Below are 7,613 nucleotides of genomic sequence, written 5' to 3'. Positions count from 1 at the left end.
ACGTGATACTCCCTCACTGTAGTCAATCAGCCACCACCACACCACCACACCACACTGCCACACCACCACCACACCACACTGCCACACCACCACCACACCACACTGCCACACCACCACCACACTATTTCTTTCTACACCAACATGATACTCCCTCACTCTGTATTCAATCACCCACCGCCACACCACTATACCACCACACCACACTGCCACACCACCACACCACACTGCCACACCACCACCACACCATTTCTTTCTACACCATTGCCACATTACCTTTGCTATACCGTATCATACTAGATGTCACACAGTCGCTCATCACCATAAAGCCACACCATACAACCAGCATACCACTACCACACCATACCATGTATCATACCACTACCATCACCACGCCACACCACTGACATAACCACCACCACACCACACCACATAACCTCCACGACACAGCACCACTACAATACCACCACACACACCACACCATACCACCGTCATACCTTTCCACACCACCACAGCGTCAGTCACCACAACACCACACAGCTTCTCACCACACCACAACACACATATCACATTAACTCGTCTTCTAAATGGCTTTTAATATTTCCTAACACCTGTTCCTTAGCGATTTATTTTGCACATTGCACATCGGTATAGTTTGCAAGTCAGGGGAATGGATACAGAGAGGGAGGTATAAGGGAGGCAGAGGGATAGGAGGAACATGAGAAAGAAGAGGGAGGGGGATGGGAGAAACGTGAGAGAGAGAGAGAGAGAGAGAGAGAGAGAGAGAGAGAGAGAGAGAGAGAGAGAGATTCATACGAGAAGCAAAGGGAGGGGATGGGGAAACACGAGAGAGAGAGGGGGGGGGAGTAGGGGGAGGAGAGACATATGAGAGAAAAAGGGGAGGGGAGGGAAGAGGGAGAGGAAAGGAGAAGCAGAACGAGAAAGAGGGAGTGGTGAGTCAGGTAAAGGAGAAGAGGGAGGGTGGGGGCGAAGGAAGGTGAGGGTGGGGAAGGGAGATGGGTAAGAGGCGAGGGAGAGGTTAGAGGTGAGGAAAGAGGAAACAGATGAGGGAGAAGGAAGAAGTATGAGGGAGGGGAGAATGGTGATGGAGGTGGAGTGAGGGGTGAGGGGAAATAGGTGACGGGTTAGGGGTGTAAGGTGAGGAAGGGGTGACAGGTGAGAGGGTGGGATGGAAGGGAGGAAGGGGTGAAACAGCAATTTAGGGTGAGGATGTGGAAGGGGGTGAGGGAGAAGATGTGTGGGAAGGGTGACAGATCAGTATAAGGTAACGTAGGGGTGATAGGTAAGGGAGAGTAGGTGAGGGAGGTAAGGGAGAACAGGTGAGAGTGAGGTGAGGGGTGGGTAAGGGAGATCAGGTTAGGGGGGGGTACAGGTAAGGCAACACCGGAAGTGGGCTGTGAGATAATAATTAAGCATAAACGGTGTTGTTACAAGGCACCACAACCCCCTACATAACCCCTGCTCTTTTGTTGTACCCCTTCCCTCTCTCTCTCTCATATCTATCTGTCTCTCCTTGATTATCCATCCACTTCTATCTATTCATCTAATCTGTCTATGTTTACCTGCCTACCTACCTACCTGGCTACATCTGTATCTATCCATCTGTCTATCTACCTTTGTCTTTCTCTTTATCTCAACCTTTCTGTCTTTCTAGCTCTGTCTGTCTGTCTGTGTCTGTCTGTCTGTCTGTGTCTGTCTGTCTGTCTGTGTCTCTATCTATCTTCTACCTTCCTACTTACCTACCAACCTCCGTACCTATCTACCTATCTATCTATCTAACTATCTATCTATCTGTCACCAATACTTGTGTGCTTATTCCCATTCCTCTATTTTCACGACTTCCAAAATAGAGTAAAGAGAGTAAGAGGGAGGAAGGAGAGAGAGAAAAAAAGAAAGATAGGAAAATGGAAGGAAAGGGGGGAGGGATAGGGAATAAGAGAGAGAGAAAAGAAGAGAGAGGGAAGGAGGAGGAAAGAATAGATTAGACCAAGAGAATGGAGGAAAAGACGGAAGAAAGGAGGGAGGGATGGAGAGAAAGAGAGCAAGATAAACGAGAGGGAGGGAAGGAAAGAGAGGTGGGAGGATGAAAAAGTAGGAAAGTGGAGAGAGAGAGAAAGGGAGAGAAATAAAGTGGAGGAAGAGGAGAAAGAAAGGAGGGAAGGAGGAATGAGAGAGAGAGAGAGAGAGAGAGAGAGAGAGAGAGAGAGAGAGAGAGGACTGGCTTTCACGCCTGTTGCCCACATTATCTCTTTAAGTGACATTTTTACCTCACGGGGCTTAGTTTCTCTCTCTCTCTCTCTCTCTCTCTCTCTCTCTCTCTCTTATTATCTCCTCCTTTTCATTATTTTCTTATCTATTCTCTCATTCATTCATTCATTCACTAATTCTCATCCACTCACTGATTTTCCCATTATTTTTCATGCCCTCCCTCATTCATTCATTTACTCACTTGCTAATTTATTTATTTATTAATGCACATACTTACAGATTCATTCATACTTACCCACACACTCACTCATTCACTCATTCCTTCATTCCTTCTCTCCCTCACTCACTCCTTCCTTCCTTCCTTCCCTCCTTCCCTCCAACTTTCCTTCCTTCCTTCCTCACCTCCTCACTCTTTGACTCACTTGTTAATTCCCTTATTCATTTACTCACCGACTCGTTTCCTTGGCTCGTAGTAAGTAGGTGTGGTAGTAGGTAGGTGCAGTAAGGTGAGAGGCAGGTGGGTAGGCAGGTAAGTAGGTGGTGGACTTGTGGGGTTTAGGCAGGATAAGGAGGTAGGTAGGCAGGTGGGTGAGCAGTGACGCAGGAAGTACTGCAAGGTAGGCAGGTAGGGTAGCAGGTGAACAGGCGGGATGGGAAACAGGTGGGCAGGTGGGCAGAGAGTAAGGCAGACAGATAGGTAAGGCAGACAGATGGGTAAGGCAGACAGATGGGTAAGGCAGATAGATGGGTAAGGCAGACAGATGGGTAAGGCAGATAGATGGGTAAGGCAGATAGATGGGTAAGGCAGACAGATGGGTAAGGCAGACAGGTGGGTAGGGCAGACAGATAGGTAGGGCAGACAGATGGGTAAGGCAGATAGATGAGAAAGGCAGATAGATGGGTAAGGCAGACAGATGGGTAGGGCAGACAGATAGGTAAGGCAGACAGATGGGTAAGAATGAGGGGTGGGGGAGGCCTTACCACATGCAGTTCTTCTAAACAGGTTGCAGTCGAAGGCCCGTATTCTCATCGGGTAAGGAGGCTCCCTAACACCTTTCCCTCAGCGATTTATCTTTGGATCCGCCAGTTCATATGATTGTGTACCTTACTTATGCAAAGTATGGCAATATTGGTATAATTTAAGCAACGCTAAAGGTGACAGTAACGTATAATAAACAAAATAAATCACTTAGGGACAGGCGTTAGGGGAAGTAAAATCGCCTGGCATTAACCACAATTAAATAATGGAATGAATCAAATATTAAATAAATACAGAATACATAAAATAAATAAAATACAGACTCTTCAGCCGGGGGTCAAAGGCTGTGAATTATTTGTGTCCAGGTGTTTTGTAATTATCGAGTCAGACTTTACCTTTTATTTTGCTAACCTTTTTTATGAAGCACTAATTTGGGGCAGACCACTTTTTTTTTTTTTTTTTTTTTTTTTTTTGAAGTAGTATAGGCAAAGTGAGGCAGGTAGGACAGGCAGGTGGAGAAGAGGGTAGGTAGGGAGGGAGGCAGGGTACAGGCAGATGGGCAGCAGGTTAGGCAGGGAGGAAGGCAGGCAGGGTATAGGCAGATGGGCAGCAGGGTTGGCAGGCAGGGAGGGAGGTAGGCAACACACCTGACCCCTGGCCAGGTAACCCTACACGCACCCTGATCATGATTTACCACCTCGGCTGGATCGCGTTGCCGTGAGAATATCGATCACGCCCTCCCACACCGGACAATTAACCCTTATTACGTCCGGCTCAACACACTCCCCTCAGACATTCCTTCCCGCATAGTCCCCCCCTCCTACGCCCACCTCCGACCCTTCAACCCCCCTCCTAACCCCGCTACGGAAGCCCTCTGAACTTCTGACCCGCCGAGAACATTTGAGATGCGCGCCGAACAGCCAGCCTGTGAGCCGAAAGCGTTTCCCGCGGAGGTAAACAGTTCCAGACATGCCCTCCGTTTTCTTTTGCATCTGACACACTATTCGTTTCACTTTATCTTTCTTTTTTCCTTCTTTTTTTGTGACGCGAAGACAATTATGGTGCTCGTGTTGGTTTCTGTGGGTGTAAATATGTATATGTACTTTGGTATATATATGTTAACAAAATATCTCGTCAGTGTATTGATATATGTGGATCAAAAGTGGAACATACATTGTGCGTGGAGCTGTGGAGAGGTGAGTCCATTGTGGTCAAAATCAGTGAGAGGTCAAGGGTCATGGGTCAGTGTCAAAACGGGGTGTGGCGTCGCTGAATTCTCTGAGCACCTCTTTTCCGTACTTCAGATTTTGGTGTAAAGGTTAGATATTACGGAGACGGTAATAAAAAAATCATTCATGTTTTTACGAATTAGTTTAGAAGCGATATGCTCTTGTCTAATATTTTGGGCTGCTTTTCTATGTGCTTCTTATTTTGATAGATAGACAGGTAGATAGATACACGCATACATAGATGTGGTAATTAAAAGCGAGGTTTGTTTTGTGGAAGAGGGAGTGGAGTACCTGTGTTTTGTCTAGTAGTTTCACCTCTTTTTAACTGCATTTATAACTGCTGATGTTAGGGACAGCGAAGCGTTATAGATATGACGAAAGTAGGTTTGTTTTATGAGAGGAAATTTAGATGCGATCATTTTGTCTCGAGTAATTTTGCTTGCTTTTAATTCTTTTTTGTATTAAAGGAACAAATATTATAGATGCCATGATTAGAAGTCAGGCATCTCTCACGGAAGGATGTTTTAGATGCGATTATACGTGTTGATATCTTAGCCTGGGATTATAGGGAAGGATGTTGGGTGTTCCTCTGTGTGGTTTGAGACGGAAGGAAAGGATGATAGCCCCCTGCCCCCTGCCCCTCCTGCCTCCTACTCCCTGTTCCCTGCCCCCTGCCCCTCCTGCCTCCTACTCCCTGCCCCCTGCCCTTCCTGCCTCCTACTCCCTGCCCCCTGCTCCCTGCCCTTCCTGCCTCCTACTCCCTGCCCCCTGCCCCCTGCCCCCTGCCTCTCCTGCCTCCTACTCCCTGCCCCCTGCCCTCTGCCCCTCCTGCCTCCTATTCCCTACCCCTTGCCCTCACCCTCACCACCCCTCACCTGTTACCTCATTTTACGTGGCCTTAGAGTGATTGGTGGCCTTTTTCTAGCCCTATCTAGCCCTTACCTGTTATCTGTACTCCTTACCTAGTCCCTGTGTAAAAGTGCTGAGTAAGGCCGTAGAATTCATTAGGCTCGTATTCGTTAAGGAAGCACCCTAACACCTCTTCCTAAGCGATTTATTTTGCTCATTACTCACTATCCTCATCTGTGTCACTTGAATCTGTTTAATACTGCCATTCTCTGCATAAATAACCTACAAGATTATATTAACCAGCCGGATCAAAAAAATAAATCGCTGAGGAAAAGGTGTTAGGGAGCTTCCATACCCGACTAGACTATGGTTCGTCCTCTCGTCGGTTGAGGACGCTCTCTAACACCTCTTCCTTAGCGACTTATTTTTGGATGTGTCTGGCTAATATCGTTTTGTACGTTGTCTATGTGGAGTATGACGATGTTGGAAGGATTTATGCAACACAAAAGAGGATAGATAAATCGCTGAGGAAGAGGTGTTAGGGAGCTTCCTTACCTGACGAGAATGGGGGCCTATGGTATGAAAGAAGTTGGTGGAGGTATGCACTCTCTGAATAAGATATAAATAAATAAATAAAATGTTTTTTGGAATTTGGAACAGGGCGAAAATTTCTGAATCTTCGCTCTATCCCGTTTTGGTAATCATGCATCATTATCAGTTGTGTCACTCATTAAGGTAGAATTATTATTTTCTTTTCTCTCTCTCTCTCTCTCACACACACACACACACACACACACACACACACACACACACACACACACACACACACACACACACACACACACACACACACACACACACACACACACACACACCACTACTTTTTCTAAGATGCATCTGTATTTGGTCACACCTGAGGCAATTATATTTTTCTACCTGCCTGATAATCACCTTTGAGACCATCACCTTTGTTTGACAGGTAGCATTCTTCATCTTCACTCTCATTTTCACCATTCTCACCCTCACCCTCACTCTTATTCCAAATCTCGTCCTCACTCTTGCTCTTAGACTCTCACTTTCACCCTGACTCTTATTTTCACCGTCACTCTCATCTGTTCTCATCCACCCCCTCAGTCTCACCATCACTCTCACTCTTCCCACCCTTACTCTTGCCCTCAGACTTTTTCTTACTCTTACCCTCACTTTCATTCTCTTTCTCACTCATACTTGTCAGTCTTACTTGCTTCTTTCACCCTCGTTCAACAAAGTCACATATTTGGTTTATTAGAGAGAGAGAGAGAGAGAGAGAGAGAGAGAGAGAGAGAGAGAGAGAGAGAATCCATGGAACTCTACTGGTTATATCCACATACCTACCACCACCATCATCATCATCATCATCATCATCATTATCATCATCATCTTCATCATCACTTGCACCAGAATCATCCTTATCATCATCATCATCATCATCATCATCACCATCTTCATCATCATCATCATCATCGTCACCACCATCATCTTCAGCATTGTTACCACCACCACCATTATCATCATCATCATCATCATCACTTGCACCAAAAAATTCGAAAAACTCTAATTACCTACCTGTACTATAGTAATAAAAAAATCGCCCCCACTAATTATAGCATCGGAACAAGGCTAATGAGTCGTTAATGAGCAGGTTAATTATGCGTGGTGAGACGAATCAAGACAGGCGTGAACGAGAGACGGTGTTGGGGAGATAGATGGATAGATAAATAGATAGATGTATAGAGTAAATATGGATGGATATCGGTGATAGATGGATAGAAATAGGAATTGTAAAAAGCATAGATATAAGCCATGCATTGAAGTAAATAGACAGGGAAGCGATAAACAGGTAGATATATGCGTGTGTGTGAACAATAAAGATATAATTAGGAAAGAGTTAACCTTCCATGTAAGCCAGTACAGCCCCACCTGTCCCAATCTCTTCCTCATGACGTAACACCTCATGACGATCGCTACAGGGTAAATGAGTAACAGAGCGAGGTTTGGTTGATGATGATGATGATGATGATGATGATGAACCCTCCTGTATAGCGAGTAAAATCCCATCCTTTATTATTTTCCCTTATCTTTCCTTTATCCACATTAAGACTGTTATTCTTAAGTGTCCGTCTTGAGTGTCAGGGAAGAAGTTGGAAAAGTCAGTCATGGTGTCTTGAGGCCACGTGACAGGAATATATTGGATGGAGAGAGAGAGAGAGAGAGAGAGAGAGAGAGAGAGAGAGAGAGAGAGAATCTTCCTCCTTCTTCATCATATCTTTTTCATTATCATCATCATTATC

Source organism: Coenobita brevimanus, chromosome 88, assembly GCF_032717465.1.
Source record: "Coenobita brevimanus isolate Jiangsu-jjx chromosome 88, ASM3271746v2, whole genome shotgun sequence".
Taxonomy (NCBI): Eukaryota; Metazoa; Arthropoda; class Malacostraca; order Decapoda; family Coenobitidae; genus Coenobita; species Coenobita brevimanus.
The sequence above is the reverse complement of the archived record's forward strand: the minus strand, read 5'-3'. Positions refer to the sequence as shown.